Source organism: Staurois parvus, unplaced genomic scaffold (genome assembly GCF_062004578.1).
Source record: "Staurois parvus isolate SC_StPar_1 unplaced genomic scaffold, SC_StPar_1.0 ptg000549l, whole genome shotgun sequence".
Taxonomy (NCBI): Eukaryota; Metazoa; Chordata; class Amphibia; order Anura; family Ranidae; genus Staurois; species Staurois parvus.
This window is the reverse complement of record NW_028318345.1, coordinates 2,427,666-2,448,265: the sequence shown is the minus strand read 5'-3', so window position 1 is coordinate 2,448,265 and position 20,600 is coordinate 2,427,666. Positions and strand designations below refer to the sequence as shown.

Genomic DNA, 20,600 nt, shown 5'->3' with positions numbered 1-20,600 from the left:
TTCTTTGATCATGTATGATTGATTCAAAAAAATAAATAAATAAATTAATTAATTAATTAATTAAAAAAAAGACAAGTAATATGTGCTAGTATACCTACAACAAACAAATGATCCACATCTAAAAATAATAAACTGAATAACAAGATGACTAAATATTATGTGTGTTTGTGTGTTATTTAATCACTGGAACGGGCATGTGTTATATATTTTACTAGGGAAGAAACTAACATTTACCATTTGTCCCTATCCCTACTAGGGTCATCTCACCTTCCCCTATTTTGTTTGAGAATGCTTTAGATTATAGCATTTATTGCCTGTTGTGTAGTATTAGGCCTACACCATCTTTTGTACCCAGGGTAAATGTCCTAAATGAATACCTTTTTTTTCACTGTGGGGGGTATATTTAAAAACCCAATACAGGTATAATTAAAAGCTTAAATCAAAGTTGTGATTATTGTTTTCCGAGCTCATAGTTGAATTGTCAAGTGACATACATTTGACATGTGAAGTGTCCAAAAGTTACCTGCATTCAAACTTCATACTCAGTGACCAGATTTATATTTTAAAAAATCATTTAAAAAGACACTGCCACTATACCAATTTAGGGCAAAATTACAGTGTCTACTGATAGCCCAGTCCCCCAGCAAGATACACTCACAAATTTATGTTCCCTAGCAGGGGCGGACTGACCATTTGGAAACTCGGGCACTGCCCGAGGGCCCGGGGCCAGTAGGGGGCCCCATGAGATGCCCCTGGTACCTTTTTCATAGGCTTTTTTGAGTTTTGGCAAGGACAGGTGCCCCATGATCCCCTATTGCCCGGGGGCCCCATGAGTTGTCAGTCCGCCCCTGCATGATACCATAATATATTGAGTTGTCAGTCCGCCCCTGTTCCCTAGATGTCTCCACATTCTGTAATGTAACAGGGATTTTTGATATGAAGAAGAATGTGATGTCACTTAGGCCAGGGCAGCCAGTTTCCAGGCTTATGTCACATGGCAAAGGGGTGATGATACCATCCAACCAGGTAAGCTGTAACATCATTCAATTCTGGAGTCTACTCCGGGTGGACATTTGGAGCAGAGAGGCAGCGAAGGAGCATGGATTCATAAGTGCACTTGTTGGGGAAATTGGGCTGTCAGAAAACATTGCCAGTTTGCCCTAAATAGGCAAAATGACAGTTTCTCTTTAACAACACAAAGAATGTATTACTGTACTTAGTAGTATTGATTACTATAATCAAAGTGATTTGTTCTATAGTAAATTATAGTTTATATAATGTAGACTTACATGTATCATTATTAGCAATTACTAAGCTATTAAACACATTTTATACATAAATCTGGGCTGAGTGATCAAAGAATGTGAGGGCTACATAACATATTGGACATGACAATCCAGAAAACCTTTAGGCTTGTTCTATTCCTCACGGAGCATGTGTCACGTTCAATCTAATAGTGGGAAAAAGAACAGAAGTCTAGTCTTTCCAAGTCTGTACACATAGGTAGAAAAGAGGCACTTTCTATGTCCAATCAAATAATTACATACCAACTTTTAGGATATTAAATCTTTTGTATATTTAAAGTAAAGCTGTTGCCAGATTTTTGAAATTCAAATATTTTTTGCTCTTAAAGTGATTCTGTCCTTTCCTAGAATAAGCTGCACAATGCCCCACCTACAGAAACATACTCAGTCTTCTATTGCAGGACAGCATTACTGGGATTATTCCAATAAAGTGACTGCATTGCTTTAACTAGCAATAAATACAAGACCTCAATGATCTTTGTAGCTGCATGCATTCTGGAGTAAGTTATCCTCAAATTTTGCAGTCAAAGCTTCTCTGTATTATTTTCACTTTCTCTGGTTATTGCAGCTACCTCTCTCAAAACTGACTTGGAAGCCTACCAGATTACTAATCATTACAGTGTATCTATACCCCAAAATTGTTATTCGGTTTTGGATAGAATGAGGAAAGTTTAAAACCCCTGCCAAGTTTTACTTCTATCCATGGCTCTATTGGGGAGATTTCCCCTCACTTTCTGTTCTGGAGACAACCTTTTACTAGACACGATGTGAGAGAAAATATTCAGAAAAACAGACAATAAAAATCTGCCAGAGGTTCTAGCATTCCCCTACTTAACTTAAAAAATGTGTGTAGTGGGAGAGGGAGATAACAATTGCAGACTTGAACAACTTCACTGTTTGTAGTTTGAGCTTGGATTGGAGTGTGGATTGCTCCACAGTGTCTGCATCTATGAAGATCTTTGAGGATTTATTTTATGTCCTTTTTACCAGTTAATAAGAATGTATGCACTTATGTACATATTTGAACATTCATAGCCTGGCTACATGTTAGGGAAACCAAGTTATCAGTATAATATGTACAAACTTTAATTATCAGTGACATGACAGCACAGCCATGCAAAGCAGTGTGATTATGGTGAAGCACACACAGCTTACTGTGAAACAGCACACAGTTAACCCTTTGATCGCCCCTCATGTTAACCCCTTCCTGCCCAGTGCCCTTTTTTTTTAGTACTGACCACTGTATTGGTGTCAGTGGGGATGTCAGTGACACCAAGTCAGTTTCCCCCAGTGTCAGAATGAGGGGAACCGCAGTCCCACTATAAGTTGCTGATCACCGCAATTACTAGTAAAAATTAAAAAACAAAAATTCCAGTTTCCATACCGCCATTGGTAAACGCTATAACTTTGACGTAAACCAATACATGTATTGGGATTTTTTTTTAGCACTGACATGCAGCAGAATACATTTTGGCTTAAATTTATGATGAATTTGATTTTAAAATTTTTTTTACTGAACCTGTTTAATGGCAAAAAGTAAAAAATATTGTTTTTTCTCAAAATTTTCTTTTTTTTATAGCGCAAAAAAAAAAAAACGCACAGGCGATCAAATACCACCGAATGAAAGCTCAATTCGTAGGAAAAAAGTAAATCAATTTCATTTGGGTGTAGCAGTGCGTGACCTCGCAATTGTCAGTTAACGCAAAAAATGGCCTGGTTAGGAAGGGGGGTGTATCCTCAGCAGGGCAGGTGGTTAAAACTAATCAAAATTTGACGTCAAAATTAACAGTGGTCAAAAAGCAATATTTTGCTTGCTTACGAAACTTGGTTTTATTTATAATATTACTTGATACTTGCTTTCATTGTTACCAGAGAACTGTTGAAGTTTTTATTTTCAGGTAAAATGTGCAATGGAATCACAGCCAATAGAATTTACAATTGTCTTGGAAATTCGCTTTAACGAATTTCTCCTTACCGTGAGTACTCGCAGTTGGATGCGCAGAAATCCCCCATAAAGCTGTGCGAATCTCGCTTACCACGACTGCAGCCAAACTACACGATTCCTGCCCATCCAAATACTTTGGTTCTGTTGAATTTGTGGGTGATGGAGCTCCGTTACCCTGGAATGATCACACGACACTCTAAGGCTGGTTGCAACTCACATAAGGGGCTGATTTTAGGCTCAGCTCTCTGTTTTATTAAGAATACACACATGCCCCCCCACATGAATAAAGTCAATCCCTCCCACCGAACAATACAATGGGGATTGCTTATACAGAGGATGTACACTCCAATTGGAGCATAGCCTTTGCTATTATCTATCACTGGTCCTCCCCCATGAACCTTCTGAGGTCAGCAGACTTCCTCCCCTTCCCCCCTATGAGCCATCTGAGGTCATATTTCCTGTCCTACTATCTTCTATTGGTATGTACATTCTCTGTACAAGCACTCTCTAAAAATATCAGTCTGTACCTGGATGGGCCCGATACGATCTTTATTAAAACACATCCATCCCAGATACAGTTTCAAGTTGGTAATGGGTTGTAAGATATGCATAAGCCTACACGTGGAGTTCACACCGCTTGCGCATTGCGTTATGAAGCCCACGTGGTACCATGCTGCTGATATGTGGATACAGGCCCACGGTCTACTGACAGCGGCATTCGCATGGAATGCCGTGGTGGTATACACGCCGGTCTATAAGCGCAGATCTGCCATCTCATCCATTACCAAGCCGAGTACTGTAATACATACATTGTACATGCGCATGGCCCAATTGCAGCCTTCAGAGCTTTAATTAAGCCACACGAGAGACATATGAATAACACGAATACATGACACATTTAAAGTTCGACCAACAATACAAAATTTCCATGACATTCCCTCCTGTTTTATCATATTCTCCTCGTGTCCCTTCTTGATCTTCTTCAGCTTGATGGGTGTAGTCTCAAACTTCAAAGAGTTCCTGTAGTTGTCCCTGAGAATAAAGCTCCACGGGGTACCTGAAACAACAAGACCCGACGCAGACTCGACGCAAACAGGCTTGATTGAAGCGATGATCCTCAAGAGCGTTGGAACCTTCACTACAGGAAGGCTCTTGCAAAAACCACAAACAGACTTGTGGTATGAATAAAGCTTGTGATCCCACGGTGGTCTGGGGAGATCCAGCAATAGATTCTCAAATTGCCCCTGCAGACGGGGCCACACAAGGCTGGTCTCGACCCAGACAGTTTTCCAAATCGCAGACACAAACAATGATGAGGCTTGAAGCTTGCTTGAAGGTCTTGGAGAATGTGGTCTTCAGAGAGATAAATTAGAGGGAAGCCAGGACGTAATCTGTAGAGAAGGTGGATGGTTGGTGAGGTCTTCCTCCGATCAGTGGTTGGAGTGGGATCCCAGGAGCGGGCATGGAGATGTGGTCGTCTGCCCGAGCTTGGTTTACACGGTCGATGAGGCAACAGGAACATCTCACCGCGGCATATAAAAGGCAGATGAAAAAGAGAAGCATCAGGATATACACTCCCACTTCCTTCAACCAAGATCCGATGGAGAACAGGAAATCTCCCAATCCTCCCAAACCCTTGAACGGATTCCAACCCTCACTAGCTATAGCTCTAGCTTTTCCCTGTAGTTCACTAACTTTGTCCATATGGGCCTGGACCTTGTCATCGGTGTCTTCTATCCAAGTACAACAATCCTCTCCGATGAACTCACAGAACCCCCCTTTGGCGGCTAAAAGATAATCAAGGGCCATCTTCTCCTGAAGCACTAAAATTCCCATCTGCCGTTGTTCTTGGGCAATTTCTCTGACAGCCTCTACGGTCTCGTTAAACATACTATCCACGATGACAGAAAAATTGTTCAGGCGCTTCATAAGTTCTATTCCCCATCCTGTCCATGAGGGGAACCAAGCCCATGCCTGGTCGCCCTCAGAGAACAGCTCCCTGCGAACTCTCCCTGCCATCCTTACCTTCTTGTGGACCATCAACTCTTCATGGTCCATCACTACATAGGATGCGGGGACTAGCTTTATGAGGGCACACGAACCTTTCGCGTTCTGGGGAAATGTTCTATAGGCTGCCGAACCACACAGAAAATAGTATGGACCTGTCAGAGCAGAACAGGAGGAGTTCCTCGTTCGGCCTCTGGTACTGAGCAACAGTTGCACAGACTGGGGGATTGCTCCCTCAGTCTGCACATCACATCCGTCCTTCCAACACACGTGGTCTGGTCGGTCAGTGTGGTTACTCAGAAAGGAAGTCTGGTTAGTCAGATTGACAGTTATACCTCCCTCGCAGGTGGTAGTCCCAACAAACTTGTTACCTGTGCCAAAGCTGATGTTAAAGCACACCTGAGGGCTGCCTAGCTGCCCAGTTACCCATAATGGACTGGTGAGGGCCCTACAGGAGCTAGAGCTAATATTGGTGCTGAAACTGATGTTACCTGCTAAAAATGTGTCATTAAGTTCTACCGACAAATGTCTACGTGGGGGCTGACCAGGGGTCCCTTGCTTTTTCATGCCGACGCGGATGTCATATAGGGCATGAACAGCGGCCATTGCGGACATGTGATGACTGGGTGGGGGCTTAGAGCATACCCAACAGTTGGTTTTGTTGGCGGTTCTGGCTAAACGCAGGTGCATTTTAAATAAAAAGTTGGGGTATCTGCCGTCTTTTCCTCCGTTCACACACATGTATGACATACAAACAAAAAGAAAAAGGAAAATGACACCCCTCATTCTCTGGTGTAGCTGAAAAGCTTCTTGCAGTGGCTTGCGTGCACCCAGTTGTCTCGTCCCTCGAGTTTGAGTGAGGTAGGTGTCGTCAGCTGGACTTGGTATGGTCCGGTGAACCGTGGCTCGAGTCCGGTTCTTTGATGTTTCTTTAGGACGACCCAATCACCTGGCTCAATAGAAAGAACACCTGTTATTGTATTTGGATCGGGGAGCGATTCGCGAACCCGATGGTGTATCTTCTGCAGCTCCCGTTGCAGAGATTGCACATAACCTGTAAGCTGTGAATGCAAAGACGACAACTGTTGAGGAAAGTACAACCCTGTTTTGGGAGGTCCCCCAAACAACACCTCGTAGGGTGACAGCCCATGTGGTTGCCGAGGGGCATTCCGGATGGAATAGAGGGCAATGGGGAGACACTCAGGCCAAGGTTTTTTGGTATCGGCCATGATTTTGGAGATCCTGTTTTTAAGGATTCCGTTGAGACGTTCAACCTTACCGCTACTCTCGGGGTGATACGGGGTGTGTAGCCCTTGGTTGATGTGAAGGGCTTTACATACCTCTGCAAAGATCTGTCCAGTGAAGTGTGACCCCCTATCGGACTCGATGGTTTCAGGTAGACCCCAGCGGCACACAACCTCAGACAGGATTTTCTTCGCCGTGGTACTAGCGTTGGCACATGTGACGGGCCACGCTTCAGGCCAGCCTGAAAACATATCTACACAGACCAAGGCGTATTCGTACGGCCCACTCTTTGGTAACGAGATGTAATCGATCTGGATGCGTTGGAAGGGGCGTTCAGGTTTTGGTGAGTGCCTTTGGGGTATTACTACCGTTCTGCCAGGGTTGTGTAGGGCACAGACTAGGCAAGAAGCTGCAAAGGTAGCTGCAGCAGTACTGAACCCAGGTGCAATCCAATGCTCGTCTACCAACGCACACATAGCCGTCTTAGATTGGTGCCCAGGGTAGTGAGCCAAGTGGGCCATCATGGGGAAAAGGGACTTTGGCAAACACCATCTTTTGTTCAGGCACCAAATGTCATTCGACCCTTGGGAGGCTCCTGCTGCTGTCCATCTAGCCTTCTCCTGCAAACCCGCCTGTGATTGCAGTTTTTTAAACTCGTCTAATGAAACCTCTGAAGGGATGGCCAGCATCAGAACCCCCGTTTCCTGAACCAGTGCACCGGCCTTTGCGGACCGATCTGCCAAAGCGTTTCCACATGCCTCCACACTAGTCTCAGTGGTATGAGCTTTCACCTTAAGAACAGCAATCTCCCGTGGCAGGCCGAAGGCAATGAACAACCTGTCAATCAGTTCTGCATGCTTCACCGGTTTACCTGAACTTGTGAGAAATCCCCTCGCTTTCCAGATGGGACCAAAGTCATGTGCAATACCAAACGCGTACCTCGAATCCGTATAAACATTAATCCTCTGACCTTCATGTAACTCACATGCCCTGGCCAGTGCCCACAGCTCAGCTTCCTGAGCTGACATATGTGCGTTCAGAGAGCCCTTTTCCACAACGTCACTTTCCGTCGTGACCGCGTAACCAGTGTGTGGCTTACCGTCTTGGGTGTAGTACCTGGACCCATCGACAAAAAGATTTTTCGCTTCCGATATTGGCGTTTCCTTCACTGGGCTGATCGCCGCTGACTCCAGTTCCATCAAAGAAATGCAGTTGTGTCCTTTGGAAGAGAGGTTAGTAGTGGACAAAGAAGACATGTTAGTAGAAGAGGTGTTAGTATTGTTAGTCGGGTTGCAAAATTCAGCACCGTCGTTGTTGTCCTCCCCCCCTTTCTCGTCTTCCAACACAGGAAGAAGAGAAGCTGGGTTAAGAATAGTGCATCGTTTGATAGAGAGGTTAGTAGGAGTTAGGAGGGCTACCTCGTATTTGGTCAATCTTGCTGCAGAGAGATGTTTAGTTTGGACCTGGTTTAGGATCTCTTGCACCGAGTGCGGAGTGTAGAGTGTGAGGGGTGAATCCAAAACGATGTCACCCACTTTTTGGACAAGGACAGCACAAGCAGCCACTGCCCTCACACAACCCGGGGACCCTTTGATGACTGGGTCCAGAGCGGTCGATAGGTACATGATGGGGCGGTATTTGGTTCCGTGAAGTTGGGTTAGTACTCCGGTTGCATGGCCCTGACTTTCATGACAGAAAAGGTAGAAAGGTAGGTCATAGTTGGGTAGACCTAGGGCTGGTGCTATTGAGAGTTCCTGAGTCAAATCTTGAAGAGTTGACCAGTCGTCATCTGACATTTGAAATGGTGTTTTGGATGTCAGCTCATACAGGGGACCAAGTTTGTCCGAGATGTTGGGGACCCAATCTCTGCAGTAGTTGATAAGGCCGAGGACGGCTCTCAGCTGACGGTGGTTTTTGGGTCTCTTTAGGTCTTGCAATGTCTGCACTCTTTGGGTTGTTAGGTGCCTGGTGCCCTGAGAAATACAATGCCCCAAGAAGATGACTTTTTCCTGGCAGAGTTGTAATTTCTCCTTGCTGGCCTTGTTGCCCGTTGACGCCAGATGGTTGAGTAATGAAACAGTATGTTGATAACAATCCTTTTTAGTGGGACAGCAGAGGAGCAAGTCATCAACATACTGTAACAACACCACCTCTGGATTCATTGGGGTCCACTGATCTAACACGATTTTCAGCTTGCAGCTGTATTCCGAGGGACTGGTTACTGCTCCCTGGGGGAGACGGGTCCAGGTAAGTTGTCGGCCCTGGAAGGAGAAGGCAAAAAGGTACTGACACTGGGGATCCAGGGGTACCGAGAAAAACGCGTTTGACAGATCAATGACGGTAAAAAATTTTGCATTGGGTGGTACGGTTGCCAGCAGGGTGTGTGGATTGGGCACCAAAGGGGCATCACTGATGATGATTTTGTTTACCGCTCTCAGGTCATGTACCAGCCGGTAGGTGGTCGGTTGACCAGGTGCTGTCTTTTTTGCTACTGGGAATAATGGTGTGTTACATGGCGACTGGGTTGGGGTGAGGACCTTTATCTGTAGATAATGGTCGATCTGGGTTTTTAGGCTGTCCATTTGAGCTACACTTAAAGGATATTGTGGTAGTTGTGGTAACACGCTTCCTGGTCTGATGTTGACTGTAGTTGGAGGTACCGGCAAGAGACCCACATCATATTTATCTGCTGCCCAAACTTTGGGGTCAACTTCAGCCAATACGTCCAACTCCAGACAATATGTAGCCTCGGTGAGATAAGGTAGGGCCAACAATGTGCACAGTCTTTCTTCCGACAGGGCACTACTCACCACAACACCCGATGGGGTGAACTCAATGACAGCTTGAATGTCTGACAAGATGTCCGCTCCCAAAAGATTGATGGGGACGTCATCTGAGACCAGCACTGACCTGACAGCCTCAGTGTGCAGACCTAACCTGAAATGGAGTGGTTTGGTGGACTGTAGAGACACTGTTTGACCTGTGAGACCTACCGTCGGTGTGTTTGCCCCTGAGAGGGGTACCTTGCCTTGGATGTCCTGTTTTCGCAAGACTGTTCTGGCTGCACCGGTGTCGATGAGGCAAGGGAGGGGATATTTTAATTCCTCGAGAAAAAGATGGATCTGGGCCGACACCGATTTGCCAACTTCCTATGAGGATTCATAGGAGTTACTTACCATGGTGGTCATAGGGGCGGGGGACTCATCAGGAATGAACTGCCACCGACCTTTAGGTAATTGGGGACAGCTCCTCCTCATGTGCCCCGTTTGGTGGCACTGGAAGCACCTGGGTGGGGGCCTATCCTTCCTGTGACCCAGATCCCTTGGTTTTTCGTGTGGGGTCTGGGACATAAGAACTTTGGCCTTGTCTTGTTTTCTTCTATCCATTTCCCTCTCTATTGCCGCAAGAGTGGAAAGGATAGCAGGGATAGACATCTCATTATATTCGGGTCGGGCCAGAACCAGCCTTTCCCGAATTTTAATATTGATGCCTTCCAAAAATTTGGCCCGCAACAGAATGTGCGTCGCGGTCACCTTTACCCCTTCAGTTGGAGCATCAGGTCCAACTTCCAGATCCGCATCCAGTGCCGTCTGCTTGAGACGGCGCCAGAAGCAGGCGCTTTCCTCATTAGGACCCTGGGTGAGCTTCATCATGTCCGTAGTAGAGGTAGCACCATACATTTCTGGAAGCTTTGCCTTTAGCTGTGTACAGAACTCTTTGCCCCCTGAAGTCATCTCCTCATGCGTGGTTATAGAGCACCCTGCAATCACTGTACTGGCCACTTCCATGCCCACCTTTGCCCGTAGGATCTGTGCACAATCTGACCCGCTCATACCATAGCTGAACTGGTTTTGTCCAAACATTCGAGCAAATCCTCTCGGATTGACTCGATAGTCCGGGAGCTCAGCCAGAATAGTGCGGATCTCTGCCGGGGTGAAGGGGACATGCCAAACTACCCGTTCCCCTAAAGTCCGTTCCCCCCGTGCATTGGGAGGACCTTCAAATTGCTGCACCCTGACTGGATAGGCCTCGGTCCGGGAAGAGTGCAAGGGCTGACCCAGCATCATCGGTGGGCTTAGATTAACCACCTCGCTTACTGCACCTTCAGGTTTGAGGTCCCTCAGATCAGGGTATAGCTGGGGGGCAGGGGTCTGATCAGTGGTTCGTAGCGCTTTGATGCAATCCGCCCTGTTTTTTTTAACCGGGTGTCTATTCCCCTTGATTCACAGATAGTCTGCAAATCGGTTGTTGAGTAGGCTTCATAGTTGGAAACAGAAGGAGCTGGGGTGAAGCAGGGAGAAGGGAGAGGTAGAGGCAGAGGCTGAGGCATAGAGACAGAAGACACAGAAGGTATGTCAAGAGTGACGTCACTAACAGAAGAGACAGGTGCAGTTATACTTATCTCAGCCACTGTTGGTTGTTGGGGGACCCCAGTAGACCCTGATCCTGCCTGCCTTAGTAGAGTCAGCCCTGAAAGAGCTTCCTCCACCTCTGACACTGGATCCTCCTGTTTTATTCCCTCTGGAGGCCAGGTATACATCACCTGGTTCTTCCGGACAGACACCAGTTTATGTATGCCTTGCTTCCCTAATCGGATTGACCTGTGAAGCCATAGCTGTGCGATCTCTAGTTCTGACGCCTGCATCCGTGGTCCAAATTCAGAGATGAATTTTTCCCACCTCCATGCGTCAAATGTACCTTCCCGGGGAATTTCCCATCTGGTACCCTTCGACCATTTATTCCACCTTTTGAGGGGTTCTGTAGACTTCCCCCCCAAACTCACCTTCATCAGTTGTGCAGCTGTCCTTACCCTGAAGAGGGCTGGTTCCCCCTCTCTCTTCATGGACTGACTACTGCCCATCGTGACTAGTCACTGGTATATATCCCGCGTCCGGGTACCTGTTTACCCCCTGGAGCACTCGGTGGGATCCTACCGAGAGGCCTGATTCCACCACTTTCCCAGCACAGCGTAATTTATGTGATACTTATCGATCACCCGAAGCGCATCAAGTGGCGGTCAGACTGAGAGCACACCTCCCACTCCCACAGCGCAATTTGTGTGATCCTGACCACCCGAAGTGTTTGTGGTAACCAGGCTAAGTGTTATACTTCCCTGGACCGCCCACTCACACAGCGCAATTTATGTGGTTCTCATCACCCACTGTGTTTGGCAGGCCACACCGCACAATGATGAAAGTGGCTTTTCTCTCCCTGCACACAGTAGCTAACACAAGTCAAAACAAAAAGAGGGGTTCTTGGATGTTACTTAGGGGTCACTGGTTGGGCAGAAACCTGCTAACTGACCTTTAGGAAATTTGTGTAAAAAGAAAAAAACTTTCCTAATACACACAGAAAAACCCTTTTTCAACCTGAAAAACTGTTAAAAAGGACAAAGTGGATCCTTATGAAAAACACGGGACGTTTCACAGTAAAACAATTACACCGAGGTAAACCGAAAAACTGCGCCAAAAGTAACCTTGTTGCTGACTCAAAAATCACTCCTATCAGCACCGCTAAACGATCCACGTTATACACGCAATCTTTACTGCAACCACCTAGAACCGTTTACACAAAAAGTCTGCTGGACGTGAAACACGCGACACAGCAGCTTAAAACAAACCCGCTTTACAATAAGGAACTACTTTTAACAGGAAAAACACAAGAAAAACATAATCACTATACAAGAAATCTATGTGCAAAAACCCAGACTACACCGCGCTCATTAAATGTGGAACACGTGAAGGGAAAACTCGCTTAATACACTTTAAATTGGCTGGCAATACGCAAATTTAAAGCTAAAAGCAAACAAATGAAACTGTAAAAAATTTGGATTAAAAACACAATATGGGTCAAATGCATATAGGAAACTTCATGCACATTGCATAGAGATTACTGCACATTTGGTAGTCAACAAAATGGCCACCAAACAAAAGGAGTCCATGTGGTTTGTCAAGAAGATGACCCCCCACAGAGGAGCACATGGCAGATACTAGAATGACCCCCCACAGGGAAGCACATGGTAACGCTAGAATGGCCCCCCACAGGGAAGCACACGGCAGCCTCTAGCCTCAAAATTGCCTCTTACATAAAACAGACGTTTGGACAGAACATACACTGGACAATTACACAACAATATGAAGTACACATACAACACAATTTGGGCACAATCACAGAACGGACATAAAACACCAACATATCACACTAACATGTACATGTAACAAAAAGGACCCCCTGCTGCATGCTTGCTGGGAGCAGTAATACCACAAAACATTGTACAGATCACATACACACAGAGATCTTACAACAGTTAACAATTAACCTAAACCTTTCAGCACTGTAATAATTACCTCACGTGGAGGGGGGTAGAGCAATTACCACAGTACCTACAGCCCACAAATACTTACCTAACACTATGCAACAACTTTTACCCACTAAAACATATACCCGTTTAATTTTTGGTTGGAAGATTTTTAAACTTGACCAAATCCAGCCAACCAAAACCCACCCCCCCTGCTGCTCTCAGCAGAGACAAACCCTCGTCTTTTCACCCACAAATCAAGAGTTTAGGACAAAAAACGAGGTCCTTGTTAAGCGGTATTTCTTGTTAGCTAACAGAGAGCGAAATCAGCCACACGAACACGCAAAAAGCGATCCTCTTAATGGCAGAGAGACCTGAAATGTGCCGGCATACTTTTTGCTAGTTCATGATGGCCATTCCCCCCTCGTTCTAGGTTAGCTACGCAAGAATACGCGTTAGTATCCACCAGGCTCGCCAAACTGTCTTGGAAATTCGCTTTAACGAATTTCTCCTTACCGTGAGTACTCGCAGTTGGATGCGCAGAAATCCCCCATAAAGCTGTGCGAATCTCGCTTACCACGACTGCAGCCAAACTACACGATTCCTGCCCATCCAAATACTTTGGTTCTGTTGAATTTGTGGGTGATGGAGCTCCGTTACCCTGGAATGATCACACGACACTCTAAGGCTGGTTGCAACTCACATAAGGGGCTGATTTTAGGCTCAGCTCTCTGTTTTATTAAGAATACACACATGCCCCCCCACATGAATAAAGTCAATCCCTCCCACCGAACAATACAATGGGGATTGCTTATACAGAGGATGTACACTCCAATTGGAGCATAGCCTTTGCTATTATCTATCACTGGTCCTCCCCCATGAACCTTCTGAGGTCAGCAGACTTCCTCCCCTTCCCCCCTATGAGCCATCTGAGGTCATATTTCCTGTCCTACTATCTTCTATTGGTATGTACATTCTCTGTACAAGCACTCTCTAAAAATATCAGTCTGTACCTGGATGGGCCCGATACGATCTTTATTAAAACACATCCATCCCAGATACAGTTTCAAGTTGGTAATGGGTTGTAAGATATGCATAAGCCTACACGTGGAGTTCACACCGCTTGCGCATTGCGTTATGAAGCCCACGTGGTACCATGCTGCTGATATGTGGATACAGGCCCACGGTCTACTGACAGCGGCATTCGCATGGAATGCCGTGGTGGTATACACGCCGGTCTATAAGCGCAGATCTGCCATCTCATCCATTACCAAGCCGAGTACTGTAATACATACATTGTACATGCGCATGGCCCAATTGCAGCCTTCAGAGCTTTAATTAAGCCACACGAGAGACATATGAATAACACGAATACATGACACATTTAAAGTTCGACCAACAATACAAAATTTCCATGACACAATCTTTGGGGTCTTTTTTTTTATATTTTAAAGTTGTACTTTTGCTTGTCAAAAAATAATATTTTTTTTTTGTTATGATACTGAAGATTTTAGTCAACTAAAATGTACTGGAGATTTTAGTCCACTAATATACTGTTAAAGCTAAAACAGTTTGGATGACTAAAGTACGACTAAAACTAACATGGCATTTTATTCAAAAGACTATGACTAGCACTAAATCAAAATTTTATGCCAAATTAACAGTGATTATAGTTTAAGTTCAATCGCCAAGGAGCTAAAACTCTGTGGATATCCAGACAGTAAAGTTTGTTTTCAGAAGGATCACAGAGACTTTATCAGAGATGAGAGATTAAGAAGGGAATAGAGCTTAGTCTGGTGTTTGAGACCATCCCGATTCTACACCTAACCCTGCTTCCCGTTTGTGCAATAACGCATTTCTTATTTTGAGATTGCTAAAGTGCCCATTCTTTTTTCACTTGGAGAATATAATCACACGTTTAATTGAATGTGCCAGGGATCTTATTGCTATGTAAGAGTACTTAGAACATTCACAACGTAGCTGTTGGTTAACTGGAAGTCAATATTTATTGAAGATCAGTACCAAATGCACTACACCTTCAAAAAGAAGCAAGTATATATATAATGAAGGTCATAGTACTGAATTTATAGTATCTTAGGAGCTCATTACTGCTTTGAAACAATCAGATTGACCTAGAACAAATAATTTCATTAGAGAAACAAATTTGAAATAATTTGAAAATCAGATGAGATGTTTAATGTCTTTGACTAGTAAAAGTTAGATGGGCTAAGGTTACTTTAATAAAATATAATTTCTTGGAGCAGAAAATGTTGTTCATGCAAGTCAAAATCTGGGATGTTTATATTGACTTGTTTGGAGACCATAATAGACACCACATCTGTTTATTATGGATTTTGGATGTTGTTATGTGAGAAATTAATTAGAAAAAGAATGGTGTGTGACTGTTCCCCGAATTTCAAGGAACGTGTGGTTGGTGTAAATCAAAGTTGGCGATAAATTTCTTATTCCAGCAATTATTTTTATTCTTCAAAGCAGATATAGCAGTTTTTAAGCACAAAATGTAAATGTTCTCTGTGTGATATACTTTCTTCTAAGAAGACTGCCAAATGTCCTCTGTTTCTGAATTAGCTGCCATGTCTAACTCTTGGACTTCAGTGGCAAAGATAATCTGCAGACTCAGACCATGAATGAGGATTGGGTAAATGTCCAAAACTGCTTCACATGGAGCTGACCATCAGAAGTTTGTATTTTTCTTTGTGAGATCAGTGGTTGACCACATAATGTGAAAAAGTATATGATTATTTTTTAAGTTTGTAATCCTGTGAACATTTTCTTTTTTTGTCAATAGCATTTATAATTGTCAGACAAAGGTTTTTATTACCTTTCTTGTTAGAGACCTTTTATCTATAAAAGACAAGATTCAGAAGCAAAATGGAATCATTGGTTTGCAATTCCACAATTTGGATAGTAGTATGAATGTAAAACAGGAAAATTAGGTTTGTTGTCAATAGCATTAACTAGACCAGGCATTCAATGTGGAGGGGAAACTGGATGGTGAAAATGACCAGGATAGCCAAATCATCAGATATACAGTATGTCAAATTGATACTCAGAGTTAAAGCAAGGCATGGACTGGTTTGATCAAAGTTAACAGGAACACAGCATCCCAGATTTTGTCACAGTAACAGGGTCACCATAATTACTAGATGTGCTGGTTTTTTTTTTCATTACTAATCAAAATTTGGACAAAATTTGCATTATTTGGAGACTGCAGATGTATCTGAATCTCTGAATCACAATAGTAATGAATTTCAACTAATCTAAACTAAATTATAATGAAAACAATGAATAAATTCATATTGATTTGTTTTATTCGGATAACATGATGCAACAGTTTGGGCCTTTTGTTAATGTTTGAAGTATCCGAAATAAGATAACAACATAACGAATGATCTGAACTGATTTTGTTCCATTCGTCTTTATACTATTGAGTGTAACATGAATATTCTAATAGGATTCTTATTTATAGGGGTTGAACTTGAGAGGCAATTCACTTAATTTGCATGTGCATGGCCTAGCAAACAAAGTCAGTTGGGGATGGGGAAATTAATTCAACTTAATGACATAATGAATTAATATGTATGAAATAATTACATTAAAATGAATATAGCTAATCTTCTAAAATAGCAAAAGAATAATAGAACTTCCAAAAATACAAATCGATTCAGACCAATGAATATATACTTTCCCGAAATAATGACTCGTTCCAAAAATTAATCATTCTAACATAACAAATAAGATGAAACAAAATTGATTACTTATGAGTGAAAGCTAAACAAGAAAAATTGTTTAGTTATACACATCTCTAGTAATTACTGAAAAAAAAAAAACTTGGAGAATGACTTACTAAAGGCAATTGGACTGTTCATTATTCAAGGGAAGTTGCACTTTGCAAGGGAACATCCTCTGAGCTTAGTGAATGAGGTGGAGCTCTGTTGACTTCCATCGTCCAATTGTGCAAGCAAACATATTGGTTTTTTTTTCTTGCCTGTGGCTGAGTATTCTTTGCAAAGTGAAATTTCTTCGCATTCACTAAGCTCTGGGGAAAATTAATCTTCTATAGCAAAATGAACAGCCTATTTTCCTTGAGTGAATCAGCCCCATTATTTCAGTGTGCTTCATAATGTTTCCTGGTGAAATATATAAAGGACAAAAATTCTGTAGACTTCATAAGAATATAATTCCCACCCACAATTTTAAAAGGGTCAGGAATGCCAACACTTGCTTTTTTTAGGATCCTTTGCACAATGTTGTTAATGTTGGTTATGCAGACATGTAGGGACCACATTTGGTTTGAGGTTCATAATCAGTCTTCTCCTGTAAAGAGACAAGACTTAGGGCAGCATGGTCATTTGTAGCACTGCTCTACAATTATATGATTGCAATTTTTGATCCCATCAGAAGAGTATACTTGCAGGTGGCAGAGTTGATCTATGAAAATATTTAAATGTCTACAAATTATCATACATTTTAGATTTAACTGAATATATTGACTGTCAACATTCACAAAAAAAGTAATTTGGTATTGTGGAACTAGCAGTGTTTTAACGCAACAAAATATGATATAGTTTCTTTTGCTAGAGGCATTAATTTCAATGTGTTAACAGCACAGAGAGAGATTGTAGGGGGATTCTCCTTGTCATTGTCTCTTCCTGTATATATACTATTCATGTCCAACTTGCTGATAGTATTCTTCTTGGCACCATTTCGTTTTTTACATTTTATTTCAGCACCTAATGCCAAATGTGGATTATGGGGTAGAAAATAATGTTGAAATGATAACGTTATTGGCTCTAAAAATGGTTATTACCCGAAAATATATCTAGTTATTATGACACATTTTTACATTCAGAGTACTATATATTTCTAAGCATGTGAAAGAATTATAGCATGCTATGAATTTATGTATATTTTAATATTTACTGTCATAGCCATTTATATTACAAGATGCTTGAACAATCTATAATTTAATATGCTAAGCTAATTGGCATAATTTGTTGTAAGAAGGCAAGTGTCTCTAATTATTTTGATGGCTACTGTTGAACTTTTGCACTGTGTTATCGGTGAAACAAAGCAGAGATGCACAAAGGAAATTTGTATAAATAATATTAAAAACATGTACAGCATGTAGTGGTTTGTGCTCGCTGAGGACAAGTTGGTAGATTATGAAAGTGTTGGTACCCACCACGCTTTTTTTGTGAGAAAACAAATACTTTGTATGCAGTATTGTACATCATATCATATATTTTAGTGCCCCTGTATAACTCCACTACACTAGCCAAGCTGTCATAGTAGACTGTACAATGGGTACAGGTGACATTTTAAGCACATATTATATCTTTAATAACACAGACTGTACTGTGAGCTTCCCCCCCCTGTGAATAATTATAACACCACCAGTTACCAATAGAAAACACACCCCAGTGATTCCAAATATCATACAAATACAGATATCAGCACTAGCTTCTAACTATAAAGAAATTCCAGTAAACTAAAAATCTGTTGTACAATCCACCAAATTCTTCCAACATGTGCCCTAGGTTTATCTCAAAAACACTCAACAGAATTTATTGAATTATTATATTAGTTTTCTTGTAGAAAAGTAGGTCATTTGGCGCTTTCCCCAAAGAGGAGTAAATCTCATCAGATCTATCACTCCTCTCAGGTTAGGAGCTCCCATTGCACTTCTTCACCACTCTCCTTGGTCCATGAATTAGGAACAACATTTAAAAAGAAAGGAACATCTCCATAGTTTAGTTTCTCTCAATTAGAATGCTAATCTACTAGTATTACACTCACATTTTATTATTAAAAAAGGATCGCCATGTATTTAAAACTTTATACGATATTATAAACAACGGCTCACCAGATATAACATTATATTAATCGAATCAGGTGAGCACTTCCCAAAAGGTAATCTACATACTCCCTGTTATTCAACCGGGTTTCATCTTGTGTATACCAGGACCTTCTCACTCATCTAACCAGAATTGACTGGTGAAAATTGAAGCCACAACAGATCTGAAAGCTATAGGAAAGTGTATTCTTACAAAAATAAAGCTTAAGCCCTCAACTTTCTACAAATTGACCAGTGACACAACAGTTTGATAGTCTGTGAGTGCCTTTTTGTTTTGCAGTACCATACTGCATTGCCCTAAAAGTTTAACAAAATGTCAAAGCATATTCTACAAAAACACATAAAAAACACAATACCACATTCCCTGAATCCCCTCCTATCCCTTTATCCACAATTCTCAAAATACTCAAATTGTGGATATAAAATATGTTCTTGGTAGAAATTGGCTACTATCAGAACAGTATGCAAGTGCTGCAAATAAAAAAAGCTCTGCAGTGTGGGCTTTAAGTGCTGCTGTATGAGGAAACACATAACTCTACACCACAGAGATTGGTAGAACCAGCACCTCAATGAGAATTGCTGGCAGCAAAAGGCACATACTACTCATTCATAATGGGTGCCTAGCAGTCACCTTATTTTAGAGTGCAGCAATTGCACCATTTTCCTCTTCTTCTGGTGCCTGTCTTCACCACACTGCAGACATACAGTAGCTGCAGGCAGAAAGCCATAGGGCAAGGGCTGACTGCACTCCCACAAGGCAGCTTTTTTTCCACACTTGTTGTTGACACAGTGCCTGATCGCTGCTCACTTTTGTGCAATGGTTGTGAGCACCAAAGCACCCCCTTTAATTTTTTATTATTGACATTTTTTTATTTGATTTTTAATGGGTACCTTGTAAGATAAGGCTGTCAGCTCAGGCACTGACCTTGCAGGGAAGTGCATGGTTACAAGGAATTCTTTTGGTGTTATCTGCACATAGTTCTCTGATGTTATAAAGCTTTTGGAATTGACTTCAACAGCATCCCTGGGTTCTTCTGACAACATGGAGGGCATGAATGTTGGACGTCTCACTCATAAAACACTTTAAAAGAGATTATGAAATTATAATTAACACATACATAAGAGATTTAACGCAGATCAATTAAAATATTGCTCCAGCATTGTGCCCATCCACAGCAGTGTTGGTTCTCGCCTCACTCTCGCAAGTGGGAGCCATTGCACAATATTTAGGCAGTTTTGCAGAGGGATTTTAAAAAAAATCACTATAGAGTGTAATTATTTCACAGAAAAAAATGAATGTATTATTCATAGAACCAGCAACATATTGCACTGACTTCATTCACACAGTATTTAATCACTTTTACATGGTAACAATTTGGAAAGGGCAGATATCAGGAATCTTTGAATCAGGACATCAGCATTAGAGAGTGTTATTTCACAGAAAAGGTCAGAGCAATATTTCAAAATATATAAGCACTTTTACCAGGCTGCATTTTAAAAATGAAAGCAGCTTACAATTAAAAAAAAATCACAGAAGAAAGCCAGCAAAATATTGCAATGACTCCATACGGAGCATTTAAGCACTTTTACTAGGCTGTATTTTGGAAAGAGGTGACATTGGGCATCACTGATTAATTTAAAAAAAAATTGTCATTAGAATGTATTATTTCACTGAAAGAAAATGCAGCAAAATATTGCACTGACTCTATACATAGCATGTAAGTACTTTTCCCAGCTGAATTCTGAAAATAATAGACAACTGACAACTTGTAATCAAAAGTTCAACATTAGAGTGTAATTATATCACAGAAAAAAAAGAAAAATACTGTAAATAAACATTATGAAGTCAAAATTTATATTTTTTTTTATAGAATATTTTTCTATGTGTGTGTTTATTTGCTATCCAATTTTTTATGTGACTAA

At 42.1% G+C, this 20,600-nt stretch overlaps 1 protein-coding gene across 1 annotated transcript in view; it reads left to right on the top strand.

The window, feature by feature from the left end:
* Positions 1-20,600, top strand: part of TRPM3 (transient receptor potential cation channel subfamily M member 3) — a 500,529-nt gene that overhangs the window by 136,789 nt on the left and 343,140 nt on the right. The gene's annotated exons all lie outside the window — the stretch shown is intronic.